The sequence below is a fragment of the Galleria mellonella genome, unplaced genomic scaffold, assembly GCF_026898425.1.
Source record: "Galleria mellonella isolate WM207_F2 unplaced genomic scaffold, CSIRO_AGI_GalMel_v1 utg1260, whole genome shotgun sequence".
NCBI classification, from domain to species: domain Eukaryota; kingdom Metazoa; phylum Arthropoda; class Insecta; order Lepidoptera; family Pyralidae; genus Galleria; species Galleria mellonella.
Genome location: NW_026441985.1, coordinates 221,548 through 237,306, shown reverse-complemented (window position 1 = coordinate 237,306; position 15,759 = coordinate 221,548). Strand labels below are relative to the sequence as shown.

The 15,759-nt window shown below is 30.8% G+C and overlaps 1 protein-coding gene across 1 annotated transcript in view; it reads left to right on the top strand.

The window, feature by feature from the left end:
* The first annotated feature begins 6,704 nt into the window (after nucleotides 1-6,704).
* The window catches only part of LOC113510904 (acid sphingomyelinase-like phosphodiesterase 3a), an 87,853-nt gene continuing 78,798 nt past the window's right edge, over nucleotides 6,705-15,759 (top strand). Inside the window, exon 1 of the mRNA XM_052900110.1 lies at nucleotides 6,705-6,857. The gene's annotated coding sequence lies outside the window, so the exon portion shown is untranslated. The remainder of the gene's footprint in view (nucleotides 6,858-15,759) is intronic.

Sequence of the window (15,759 nt, the reverse complement as noted above, 5' to 3'; positions counted from 1 at the left end):
ATTAAGTGAATCGAATTTTATTTTGAATTAGGACAAGTTTAGAAAACATGTAAATATCACAATTACAATGATGACACAGGATTAGTTATATTTTATTATTTTCCGTCAGTGTCAATAATTTACAGGCCAGTATTATATATATATATATATATATATATATATACATTCTTTCTTTCTTTCTATATAAATTGTTGTCTATTTTTTATATCTTTCATTCGATTAGTCGTAAATATTTTTACTAATATTATAAATTTGTAACTAGACTATACCTGTGCATTAAAAATTACCATCACCATCTCCATCATCTGTCCATTGTTGAACATAGGCCTCCCCCGTAGACTGCCATAAGGAACGGCCCTAAGCGGGTGGCTTAGGGCCGTTCCTTATGGCAGTCTACGGGGGACTTTCATTCGAGGTCGTCATTCTATCTAGTGAGGGGCGAGGTTCGTCCTACAACTACATTTGCTCGTATGGGGTTGCCACTGAAGATCCTTTCTTCTTCATTAGTTGTCATTTCTTCGAGTTACGAGATCAGCCATTGCCACTTCAGCTTCCTTATCCTTCGAGCTATGTCAGTTATTTTGGTTCTTTTACGGATATCCTAGTTTCGGATTCTATCACGAAAAAAAAAATACTTAAGAAAAATTAATATGAAGATTTTTTATTTTAATAAACTCAACGCAAAAATAATATTTTTTGAACTTTTTAAATAGATACTAACGGCTTCATTACTAGCAATATACCCAGATCGATCTCTACGCGGTACCTCCTGGAAATAATCGTGGTTAATTCCAGATTGACAGTTAATTACAGAGAATTCCAGATGATTTCGTTACAATAGGCTAATTGACCTGTTAATATCTTCACTTATTATCACCTTCTGATACCCCGCCAGTGTATACTGATAGTGCAGGAGGGGTTAACATTAAAATTATATTATTTAAAAATAAATCTCGACAAAATCTGAGCATTTCGAGTGTTACACCACAATAACAGTCGACAACCTCTGTATTCCCTCTGTACCCTCTGACTACCCCATTATGAAGCATAACCTTAAATATATTTTCTATAAATACTTCAACCATGTTTTAAGTACGTATATCTACTATTTGCCGTTTCGTAACGCTAAAGGTACCAAACATAAATTGACGATTCTAAGTGATTCAATTTCAGTAATCGAAGGTTAAATCGAAAGACAATTTTATAACGTAAATCGGCACGGAACCCTCGCGTGCTCCAAACGATTCGCCCGAACCGTAGTGGTACCTGGTTAATGGGGTAACGTCCAATATTTCAAAATCAAATCGGTCTCCAAACGGCGTCGATTTAAAGTAATAAATTGACGTAGACTATACAACCTCTGTAATTTTATTGTTGAGGCGCTTTTCTATTTATGAATAATGATTTATTTATTAGGAATGCAATTGGATCTGTAATCGGATTTAAAAAAGGAAAGGTTCGATTTTCAAATTACGTTCTTTTTCCTACTGGTACACTTTCAAATTAAAAAATACAGATTTTTTTTCGGTATAAAAATTTATGGTTCATGGACATCACGGATGTGCTGTGACACCTATAGTATATGTACAATTAATACGTTATTGTTCCTGAGATGTTAACGATTCATATCTTATGATTTCTTGTGGTTGTTTTTATTATTTATGGCTAATGAGAAAAAAAAAAAAATGATTTATCTATTAAGTACGCAATAGAATCTTTTTACACAACTTTAAAACCTTAGAATGGTTTACGTAAAGACATCTAGGTCTTTACTGGGAACTACTTCCTAGGAACTGGGATTATTCAGGATATTATAAAGAGTAGATATAAATTTAATTTAATTTATTTATTAAATTTTATTACGCTTGGATAGTGTAAATTGCGGACTTGACACCATATGGCGTTATCTACTAATCATCCGTAGACAGGATTATATTAGTATATATATATAATTGGCACTGCATCATAATGAGCAAATTTGATAATAATAGTAATTATACTTTATTATTAAGTCTTAATTATATTTAGAATTCTTTAAACTAATTTAAAAATATACACTTTCTGTGAAACATAAAACTGGTAATTCGAGTGTACGAGTAATTCGCACTTCCCGGGATTTCATATATTTTTATATCATCGGAGAAATAGAAGTATTTGTATAAAGTTATAAAATAAATTATAAAATATTAATAATGTCCTTTTAAAATATACTTTTTAGACATAAAACAGCTGAGTCCGTAACGGTCGAAGCGCTGAACAAAAGTTCAAACGAACTCAACTTTTCATAAAGCGCCCAATACTTGTTACTGAGAATAGGCATCCACTCGAACATGAAAGATTGTTTGACCTGCCCCTTAATATAAAAAGTTAGCAATTTTATCGACGAATTATTTTAAATGGCCCCTTTTATCTATTGTTTCTTAGCAACCTAATGAAGGAGAGCACAATTTAAGTTTCGTATTCAATGGGCGTCAAATATCTTGGTGGGGTCTATTGTTAGCTGTTCCGCTCGGTTTGTACGGATTTGGCGGTAAACGTTGGTATTTTAACCGACTCTAATAAAGGGGAGGCTCCCAATTATATTATCCAATTGTATACTTTGCGTGTTACGTAGGTATGCAATATTTTCGTCAATTGTTGAACCGATTTTGCCGATTCTGTACTTAATAGAATGGATTTAACCTAGTAGTGGTCTAATATTAGTCGTAAGTCATTTGCTTGAGTAGATAATCACATTTGTGTTTCGAACATGAAGCAGTTATGTTTGCATGGCAGTGTTTTGATTTGAAGGGTGGGATATTGCAGTGAAATTACAGATTACCTTAGTTTTCAAGAATGGAAACGCATGAGTGGTATCATTGGTAATATCCAAGGTATTGTTCATGTCCAAAGGCGACGATTACTACTTTCTATCAAGTGGGCCGTCAGCTTGTTTGCTATTCTATGTTGTATATAAAAAAGAGCATTAAAATCAAATACTTTTTGAAATCGTCATATTAATAGTTAATTCATAAAAAAATATTTGTTGAACTATTTTATTAATTTACTTTAAACTGTGCTTTATTCTTTAAATTATATTACTGTCATAAGAGATAAAAAGGATATTAGGGATACAATTGAAAATTAAGGATTTCCAGTTATATATTCCACTTTATGTTTATATTTGTCTAATTTTATATTTATAATATATTAATTATTACTTTATATTTCCTTAAGTCATGATTTAAAACCGCCTCTTTATTACTCTGTTTGCCCAATGGTTAACTGGTGAAAAACACCGCCCGATGTTAAGTCCGCCAAATTAACATAGAATTTCATTGTGCATTAAAATTTATATAAATAAATAAATATAGTTCCCTTTAATAGAAGTCACTGCAAAGATAAGCAAATTTATACTTTATTGTACATAGAAAATTACAATTTTATAATTTTTATTGAATAAAGATGTACAACAGGCGAGTTTAACTCTGTACGAGTTCTCTTCCAGCAAATCCTGAGTGGAAAGAGCATTAATTACCAGCGGGCAGTGTGCGTACAATAAGAGGTGGAATTTTGCTGTTTTTATTAATACAGAAACACTATAAATGAAATTGGTAACAAATAGAACCATTTAGTTATATTAACCATTTAATAATTGTATGTAAGAGCCCTAAGCGATAAGACCGCCCTTTGTACCTATATGTATATATGTATTTTAATCTGTATTTTATATTACTGTATTCTACTTGAATTGTTTAATTGTCATTGTATAATTTTATGTTTCTGGTGCAATAAAGAGTTATATAAATAAATAATAATATTAATTGATTTTTAATTTTCTCTTCTACAACAGTAGATTGTCTTCTAGTTGGCTCAGTTAATTGTTTGCTTACAGTTTTTTAAAGTCGTCTTGAAATGAATTATATTAAAGGAAAATTTTTATCCCTTATTTTTGAGGAGAGAAACATGGCCAACTATTAATATATATAATATAGATAATTCTGAAAATAAATTCAGTAAATAAAATAGATCATACATATTGGTTAATAAATGTATTTTATTATTTATTTAAAGTTCGACGCACAATTTTATAAGTAAGTATACATATGACAGACAGAGATTTAAGTAGGTGGTGCATTTACTATTAAAATAAGCATAAAAATCTTAGAGAAACAAATCTAAATGTAATAGAAATATAAATATAACAATATAGTGTCTGCCGAGTTTTAAAACTAAACTTAAGGATATTTATCTAAGCAAGTTGTCATCTTTTTAATTTGTTTGTCTGGTTAGCATACCTATTTCTTTAGATATCTAAAATTTCTATAACTGTGTTTTATGTATATATATATATATATAATGTGCGTGGACGAAATGGCAGTCGGAGATGATGGCTAGTATGGAAGGTTTCAGAACTTCTGGCAGTATTAGTGGTGGTCAGTCTTCGAGTGTTGGCAGTCGCACATATAGGTACTAATCTTAGCGGAATTATACAAAATAATTATAATCTAGTCGATTATACCAGTGATATGGACTTTCGCAAAATAACACCTATCAGTAAAATTAATATTTTACTGAATTAGATGTTTCTTTTTTGTTTATACGTTAATACATACAAACATCCAAATACCTTAAGAAACTTTCACACTTATAACATCAATTGAATTATTTACATAAAACTAACAAGTTCTTGCAGTTGTCTGAAGTAGATTTATATTGAAACACGTCAATTGAATAGAATGAATTAGTTAGCGTGTATGAGGGTTTCTAAACCTACTATTGTACTCAAGATTTAGTTTAATTAAATTAATTAATCGAGGAATTTGCGTATCTACCTACATTTACACTGATAATAGAGCTTTGTGCTATGTGATCATAATTATTCTACAACAGACACACTTTGAGAAACGTTGACGAAACAACAGTCCATCGCAACATAGTATTATTATAATATTAATTAATATAATATAGTATTCCAGACAATTTGACTTTATGTATTCTTTATTATACTATATATATATATATATATATATATATATATATATATATATATATATATATATATATATATATATATATATATATATATATATATATATATATATATATATATATATATATATATATTGTTAGCAAGAATGGACTTATTTATGAAAGAGATCTCTTCCAAGCAACCCAGAGCAGTGAAAAAGTGATTAGCGGGTAATCTAGTGCAGGAAAAGTGCAAGAAAAAAGAGAAGTTAGCATAAATATAAAGTAAATAGAATACATGTATATATAAAAAATATAATACAAAATAAGAAACAATTTTTTTTTTATACTACTTAGAATGGCAAACAAGCTGACGGCCCACCTGATGGAAAGTGGTAACCGTCGCCTATAGACATGAGCAATACCATGGACATAACAGTACACATACATACAGTTTCGCCCATGATACCCCCCATGCTTTGCCATTCTTGAGAACTCAGGTGTTATTTCCCTGTACCCTGTAAATTCACGCCATATCTCACCCTTCAAACCGAAACACAGCTATGCAAACACAACTGCTTCACGGTAGAAACACGAATGAGACAGAGGTACCCAAAGTAATCGATTTTTGTACAAAGTCTCCCTCTGGTGCTATATATGCAATATAGAATACATATACAAGCAAGTGGATAGTATTAAGTATTATTAGTTAAAAAATTAAAAGTGTAATGTAAGGTCTATCCTATATGTTAGAAGAAAGTCTGTTCTACAGTTGCACAGTGCGGATTGAGAAGGAATTTCCGAAAAATATGGATCTTATATGTACAGAGTTCAAGTACGTTGGACTGGGCTAGGCAAGCACATCTGAAACGTGAGGGAAGAAGCAAATTCGAAACCGGGAGCGAAGGTGACTCGAGGAGTTGGGATGATTAAGTATATTATAAAGAGTAAAGAGAATGTGCATATCACGCCGAAGTCGGATTGGAAGCTATTTTAACTGAGCGCGATAAGCGGAGACATAATCGTACCTACGTAGATAGAAGACAAAACTGATAGATAAATTTTAAAGGCGCTCAAGTTTGTTTAGTAGCTCCTCAACCACATTCAAAAAACAAACGTCAGCATAGTCAAGAATAGGATCGAGTAAAATAGATTGAACCAGCAAGATTTTAGTTTTGAAATACTATTACTGTTAGAATAATAAGCTTATATATATATTAAGTAATATAATAGTAATTTTGGTAATATGTATTTATTTTGTAAAGAAAAATATTTTAAGAGTCTTTTAATAATTTCTAACACTAATTTTGAGAAATGGATTACTTTAATTAACATACTATATGTAGTAGTATGTAGTTTATTATTATCATCCTCAATTAAGTTGTCAACATTTTGGCAAAGACAAGATATTAATTTCTAAATGGTCATGTTCAGTATACAGAAAATTTTATAAGGTAAACATAACTTGATATTATCTATGCAGTTCTTATAAATTTCTACATACTACTATCGCAAACCACTGGAACTGTTCGATATTACTTACAATATTACATATTGGGAAAAGTTACATAAAGGGATCTAAAGAAAATATGTGCAATCTGTCTGTGGCCGTTCGCTTAAATTCCGAACAACAAAATACCTATAAGATACGCAAAACACGGAAAACGTTGCACTAACCCCGAGCTTTGCCGAGGGCATCCGAACGCGATTTCAAACTTGGAACATGAAACGACTGAAAGCGCAGTTTGTTACAGACCGCCGTAGAGTACGGATGTGTCGAGGTAACACAGCTATTACGCGATTCGTTCAGTGGCAGTGTAATGGTCTAACGAATAACGAGTGTTAGTGCTAAACTACTGGGACATGAGTAGTGTATATACTTCTAGCATTTTATAGGACGTAATCAGGTTAGTTATTATTTCTATAAGATTATTAATGCTAAATAAAATTTAATGTTTTATTTTTAAAATTTTAATAACGTTAAGTTTACACGAATATGTATGGCAAAACAATGAATAAGTTTCAAAATAATATAAGATTCATTGCAAAAAAACAGCTATTTTCCATAACCAAATCAAAAATAATCCAATACGGATTTAAACTCTACATAGTGCAAAATAATTATCAAATTAGGTTCAGATTTGGAGAACGATTCACGAAGAGAGAGGTTCACGAAGATATCGTGTAATATACAAATAAAATTAGGGGCGAATTGAGAACCTTCTTTCTAAAGTCACTTAAAATATATTATTATAAAGAATTTATATTTATATTTTTATGCTTAGAACAGTAAATTACATTGTTTAGTTTATGTTAGTTTGTAATTTAATTAGTAACTTAAATTGTAAAAATATTTATAAATTTTTATTAAAGAAGTATTAATTCTTCTTAATTGCGAGCTCAAATGATAACAATAACTGGTTGCAAACGTACGTAAAGTAGAAGTATTAAGAACAATGGAAATGCTAATTTCAGGATATTAAATGAAACAAAAGGCCTTTAAAAATTACTTTTGCGGTTGGGTACCTATAAGTTTGTTTGCCTTGTTCTTCTCAGCAATCGAGATCATGTTTTTAAAATGGATTCTAACACCTACTTATTGCATAATATTTTCAAATAACTTTACAACAGAAATATGTTTGTAAAGAAATATTTATACAAGAAGAAAGAAAGAAATGTTTAAGGTATAATTTTAAGTAACGTGTTAAAATGGACCTAAAAATTTTGTAATCAAAAAAGATTTTATAATCTCATTGAGAAGTAAATATCTAAGTACATATACTATACTACTAAGGTTCAATTTTTGATCAAGTTTTAAAATTTGATCCAAAATTATAAATGGAAAATTTACATAACTCATTATATGGATTCAAGACTCAGCCAAGATAGAGGACGGACAATAGATGACAGTATGTGACTAAGATGCGATCTGGAAATGGATGTATGATATAATAGTGATGGACAAGATTAGGAATAAGAATATAAGAAGAAGTTTAAAAGAAGCGCCAGTAATAGAAAAGTTAAGAAGTAACCGTTCTCTCTCTCTTCTCGGTACCGACAGAATTGAAGAGAATGATTTAAAATAAGTATTACGTGGGGATGTAGGTGGTTAGAATGCTAGAGGAAAATCAAAAAAGAGACAGATGAATTGTATGAAACACAACATGGCCAGTGAAGGAGTTAATGTAGTAATGACTACAAATAGATATAAATGAAAAATAAAACACATATTACGCTGACGGCAAATAATATGAAATAAAGTTTCAAAGATGATAATTATGTTTTTTATATCTTTTTTTATACTATATTCTTAACAAACAAGTATGCAGCTTTCTCCGTAAACTTCATACTCCTGTTACTGTGTTGTTATTGAATTAGAACGTATTATTCAATTACTTCTATTGATTTACTTTGATTACTCAGCCAAAATGGCTAGTAATTAAATTAAATATTAGAATAAATTTTGAGTTTACATAAAATAATTTATGTTTGTTCTTTTATGCAACTTAGTATGGCAAACAAACTGACGGCCCACCTGATGGAAAGTGGTAATCGTCGCTTATAGACATGAGTCGTACCATGGACATAACAGAGTATACTGTTTCGCCCATATAGCCTCCCATGTGATGCCATTCTTGAGGATTCAGGCGTTACTCCTCTATACCTTGTAAATTTACTGCCATATCCCTCTCTTCAAACCGAAACACAGCCATGCAAACACAACTACTTCATGCGCGCGGTAGAAACACGAATGGGATAGAGGCGCCCAAGCAAATGACTTTTGTACAAAGTCTCCCTCTGGTTTGTAATGTATGCATGTAATGAATGTAAAATGTAAATTTAATTACATGTTAAAATAAACCCTATAATTATAAGGAACTTCTTAAATATTTACAGATCGTAAATACTTCTAATAGTTATGATAAAAGGGTTATAATCGATTCAAGTGCTAAAGCAGTATATAACTTTGCTGTAAATAAATATTTGTGATATCTTTTATAGCAGAAATCTAATCAAAGTAAAGTAAAGAAAAGCAAGACGATGCTGAATTATGAGGGTTTATTCAATGTTTATCAATAGATATATTATAGATATATAGATAAATTAATCTATCATCACTTAGCTAAAATAGGTAACAAGTACGTAAAGCTCTAGAACAATTTATTAATTTGTTTGTAAATAAATACCTAAATACCTATATTACTAGTATTTTTAAGTATGCGGTATTGAATTTATAATTGTATTGAATAAAAATGATAATAAGTTAGTAAGTATTAATATTTAAATAACTCAGCCAAAATGAGTAATAAGTTTATAAAGCGTCAGAATAACTTATAAACTTGTAAATAAATAACCTACAATATTTGAAGCATAATATTAAGTAAGTTTTAAGATAGATCCCATAATTATATGAGACTATTGAATATCTATCAATAGTATTAACATATCATCACTCAGCCAAAATGGGTAATAAATAAACAAAGAGCCAGAACAATTTATAACTTTGTTTGTCGCCCTAACACGTCATATCCCGATTCATATATTTGCATTAATAATTTATGGATACGACATCAGACTGACAGAAATTTTATTACTATCGATTTCAGTGTAACGGATAACGTTTATCTATACACGTGTAATTTATCGGTTACATATAAAAATATGCAGTTTTTTATAATTAGTTTTAAAAACGAGAAAGTTTTAAATTAAACATCGATTTTTTTTATTGTGTGTGTGTATATTGTGTGCGTATATGTCTACGTGTGTGTAGTTTTGATCTGATGTTTCGGTTTTTAAAGGAAATAGAACTTATATTACTTGAAGTTTACTTAATGTAGAAACAAAATCATTTAAGTCTTACTATGATGTAATTTTTTTTCATTTACCCTCTTTTATCTAGTCTATAGTCAACGGTTACCATTTTCCATCAGCTTGTTTGCCATTCTAAGTTGCAGCTTATTTGCCGCTATAAGATTAAAAAATTAAGTAATAAGTTAGTAAATAATTACATATCTAAAAGCAAATTCAGTAGTCGGCAATAAAGAAGCAGGTATGTTGGTACTAATTACCTGTAAAAATTTTTTATATCGTTAAGTCCCGATAGTGTATTAAAATATGAATTCAGTTTATGAATAAACTAGCGATACGCCCTGGTTTAGCGCGTGTCGATAGATAGAAAGATCAATTAGTATTTTATATAAGTTTTAATAGGAAAGTTATTGATATTTTGGATTACATTAATGTAATTTTCATAGGGATATCTAATTTTTTTTTTAAATAATATATTATTCGCTGATAATGCAGCTTTTTAGCAAGTTTGAGGTAAATTTTGAGTTTATACATTATAAATGAACTACTTTTTTTTTTCTTTACAATATTAGTCTAGATGATTAAGTATATATGAATACCAAATATATACAAACAGCCATGATTATATACCATTTATGCCATAAAAGAATCTATGAGCTTTTAGTGTTCCAATGTATATTTTTAAACCAGAAAAGTATTATAATTAAGTTATTAAAATTTTGTTGAAATACTTCTTTTTTTTTAATAAAAAAAAATAAACATATTGTTCTACTAATTAGGTTAATTAAAATAATATAATTGTTGATCAAGTCACATTATTCTAAGTTCAATATTGAGGCTTGATATTATTTTTTTTTCTATAAAATTTGATATAAATTAATTTAACAGTTATATGTGAGAATATTATAAACAGACAATCGCAGAGATTTCTGTATGAAGTTATTTAATAAGAATTTAGTTATAAAATTTCAATAATACCAATCTGTCGTGTTTGTATTCTACAATTTGACGGGAATTAATTAAGTCCAAGGTATTATTAGATTCTATCCAGATTTCAGTGATAGCAAATTCAGCATAACATGCGGGCGTCTGCCGACATATTGTTCATACTCGTATCGTTCTTATTAAGGTATATACCTACTGTAAAAATTTCATAAATATTATAAGTGTATACAAAAAAACCTTACTCCTTTATTGTGTGTGTATATATTATATGTGTGTGTATACCTACTTATAGTAGGTATTTATTAAAATTTTAACACATCATTTTTTATTTTAATTTTGGAATTTTATATGTGTGTGTGTGTGTGTGTGAGAGAGAGAGAGAGAGGGAGGGAGAGAGAGAGAGAGAGAGAAGGAGAGAGAGAGAGAGAGTTTGTGCGTGTGCATGTGTGTATGCTGTTTCTATTTATTTATTTATTCTTTTGGTCATATTAAAATATGTATAAAGGGTGGGCATAATGCTTGATAACATTTTCTAACAGCCAACCGTTACATTAAACAGAGAAAGTAAAAGGCGATGCATTGGATTAATTATATATATATATATATATATATATAACTATATAAATTAATTCAAATAAATATTTTGATAGAAAAAAATATTGACACATTCTAACATGAACAATGATGCTACATACATATATATTGTATGTTGGTGCGTTTGCACATATGTATGTAGATGTGCGTTCGTGTGCATATGTGGATGTGCATGTAGTTTTGCGTATATTTTTCTCTCTATGTGTGTGTGCGTGTGTGTAGTGTTAGTATGGATAGCTTTTATCTTTTCATGAACATTATTTAACTTTCCAATAACGTTATGCATAAGTTGTTCATTTACGATAAACTGTCAAGAAAATTCATGTACCAAAATGTAACATTTAAAACAATGCAATTATTATTCTGTTTTGAACAGTTATGTAAAAATTGCTACTCTCTTTAATTCTTATTCGTTTATAATTAAAACTTCGGAACTTTATAAAAATGTACGCACTTGAAAACTTCGGTAGAGAAATGTAAAACAAAGGCAATTTTTCCTGACAGATTTATGTCCAGTTTGTTAAAAGTATGATTGTATGCCATTCCCAAGAGTATCTACTAATTTTATAAAGTACTTACTTATGGAACAAAACAGTACAATTTTGAAAATAATCATTTCGAAATATTGGAAATTAGTTATTTTTAAAGTTTCACCTTATTTACACATATTTTAAATGCGCTATCGGGACATAACGCAATATAAAAATATGCAGGTAAAATAGTATCTACATATCTACGTCTTTATTGCCGAAGTTTTTTCAACACATTAAGTCCTGATAGTTTATTTAAATATAAATATTGAAAATTATTAAAATGTTGAAAAATTTACATATCGACAAATCGATCTGATGGGATTTGAATCTACATCTCTTTAATATTTGACCTGATTATGTTCACAGTTACACTACATTCTTCTGGTATAATTTAGGATTATGAATTTAAAATATATTGAAGACTAGCTTTTTATTCGCTACTTCGTATGCGTGGATTTCAGAAGTAGATAAACTAGTGAAAGAGAGCATTTCTGGATGGCTTATTAAGATAAAATCGTTATGTTTTAAGTTCGTCATATATACACTTACTTATATAATTGTGTATTGCAGTTTAAAGGAATAAATAACTAAATAAAATGTACACTAGTTTTTAAGATAGACTTTCAAGAGTACGACTGTGGAAACCGTGTTCAATTTGGTGAGGTAGTTTTTGCGTAATGCCTGAATAAACATAGAGACAGAAAAGCAGAAAAAATTTATAAAACTTATTAGTTTGTCTTCTATTGTTCTTATTGAGATAGCTCATATAAATATTTTTTAAATGTTTCCCATGTACTAACATCGTCCAGTTATAATATTAGTAATCATCATCATCTCAGCCACTTTCTGTCCACTGCTGAACATAGGCCTTCCCCATAGACTGTCATAAGGAACGGTTCTGAGTCCGGTCCACCTGTATCCACTGACTCACTGCAATGCATTTGAGGTTGTCACTCCATCTAGTGGGTTTACGTTACGTTCGTACGGGTTTTTTTTTGATGAGTGAAAATGGTATGGTAACCCCGCCCGCGCTAACGGGATACGCTGGCGGAGCACCAGTGAAGGGTGAGAATGAAAACAGGCTCGTTAGCCCATCATGATGAATTCATCAGGAATTAACCATGATAGTTTCCAGGGAGAACCGCGAGGAGGTCGACCTGGTTGGGTATATTGCTAGCAATGGGATTCTCAGTCTCCATTACTAATAATTCCTTCCCCCCCTGCCTGTACGGGGTTGCCACTCAAGTGCTTTTCTTCCTCATCGGTTATCGGTTCTTCGAACTATGTGACCAGTCACATTACAATTTTAATAATATATTAAAATTGTACAACTATAATTATGTTTAATTACACACGTCTTAACACATCATCGATACTGTAGAGGTGTAATTATAAATATTATGTACTCACATAGATAATATATTACACTAGAATACTACTGTTACCTAAAATCTATGACTAACCTAAAATCCATTTACAAACGAATGGATTTTGTTACATTAAATTACTAGCTTTTACTCGCGATTTCGTTCGCGTGACCGGTTTTTTTTTCATGGTTGATAATGGAATTGTAACTCCGCCTGTGCTATCAGTATACACCGGCAGGGCACCAGTGAGAGATGATAAGTGAAAATGAAAGAGCAGATCAGTTAGCCCATCGTGATAAATACATCTGGAATTAAGCACGAGGGTTTCCAAGGGGGACCACGTGGAGGTCGACCTGACGGGGTATATTGCTAGCAATGGGATTGGTAGTCCGTATTACTAACAATGCCTTCTCCTGGGATATGTTTACTGACCATGTCTTTGTTTCATAATGATTGGTTGAGTTGTTAAGAGACTAAGATAACAAACAAACAACAAAGTCAGTTTATAATATTAGCAAGAACTTAAAACATTTGTATAATATTTGTAATGAAGTTTCATTAAGAAGTCAACATGGCATATTTAATTCGATGATTAAAGTTGATTACTGATAGAAGTCAAATCCTGACATCTCGATAATCTTGGTAAAAATTATTTGAATTTAGAACCCTGAACTGAGAAGATTTTGTTTCGCCACAAGCAGGAAAAGTGAAGAATGCATTACATTTTCTAACTTTGAAATTAACATGATATCAATAAAGTGATAAGCCCTATCGATTTAAAAAGGAATTACCAAAACCGATTCAGAATTAGTGACGTAACAAAATACATAGACCTTTTTGTAGTAAGATAAACCGTTGAATATTATAAATTTAATTAAAATCGAATACTTTTAATTCGATTGAAATTAAAAAAAAAAGTTTAAGGGTTGTTAATTTGATCTTCTTTATGTATTCTTTTTTTTATGTTTTTGACAATGACTACTTCTTGTCCCTGTTAAAATTAGAGCGACGACCAACTTCATTTTCTTCACCAAACTTGTTAACGAATCCCTTTGTATAAGTTAAAAAAAAGACTGGTATGGCGTGCTTTTACTTAAGATCAGCTTTAGCCTACCTAGCGCCAGATAGCCTGAGTTTCGATGGTGATTTATTTTAAATTCACTAATTGATCAATTGAATAGTTGCTGGATTCTCGTATAGCAGCATAGTTCATATGATTCTTAGAATGGCAAACTAAGCGTCGTATAATTGTCGACCCGTTTGATGGCAACGTAACAGTTACTGTTATCCAGATATGAACAATGACATGAACTTCACAAAATAGACTGTGAAGTCCGTGATACCCTTTATGCCTTGTCGATTGTTGATTCAGTAATATTTTGTACTCAAAATATTTTCACTGCAATACCCTACCTTCCATAACGCAATAGAATCATTCAAGTACAGCTGCTTCATGGAATAAACACGTATAGAACAGTGGTGCTCATAATGATGACCTTTTGATGTAAGGTTTGCTCAGGTTTGAGTTCTCGTAGCGTTCAGCAGTTTAGTCAAAAATATAAATGTCGAATTTCGTGTGACCACTTATTAATGCGTGACACCCCTTGCACGTACCTCCCTAAGACCGGTACTGCTATTACTCATAGACAAGTTCATCTATCTATATTAGAGAAAGTTCTCCATCTAAACATCGCACGACATCACTGTACTTACAACTGCTACGGGGAACATATTCAATATCGCCTCCCCACCAACTATATACACGAACACTTTCAATATTTCCAACTTTAGTCATTAAGGTTCAACTTGTGGCGATTATTATTATACTCATATTACTTAGCTGGCCTTATCTGGATCCGAAATCCATTTGCGGAACTTTTAATCGAATTTCAGTAACAATACGTCTATGTAGTAAGTAATTTCGGTTTGGCGTACAGTAAATATGGGGCGTTTTTGGCGGTTTGAATTGATTGCTCTATAAGGTTAATGAGGTTGAAGATTGCTTTCATGGTAATTTTCAAATGGCTTTGTCGTTGCTAATTTATGGCGAATAGCTTGTAATAAGTTCTAAAATAAAATATTGAAATTTGGATATTATATAGGTAATAGAATATTGTGTTACGTATGTCATAGTACCTACATAAGTATAATAAAGTTATAAATTACTATCTATTGTTTTGTATATAAAGATAAGTTTACGCAATTGTGTTGAGTACTAGCTTTTTACCACTGTATGGTCCCGGCATAGAATGTAGCCGCCTTTTTCTTTCGCAATAGTGTCATAAGAAGCGACTTATAGGTCGAGGGATGAGTAGCAGCGTTCCACATAAAACATCACTAAAGGTTAATTGTGGTTGCCCAACCACTTGCCAAGCGTGGCAACTACTAGTAAACTCCCTTTTATTGGTGAGGTCTATGTTCAGAATTGGACAATTAACGCCTGATATAATGATGTTGATTTCACTTTTTTCGTAATTAGCTCCTACGAAGTTGTAACTATGAACTTATTGGGGAAAGGGATTGTTAGGGAAGGAGACTAAGGGCCCCATTGCTAGCCAATC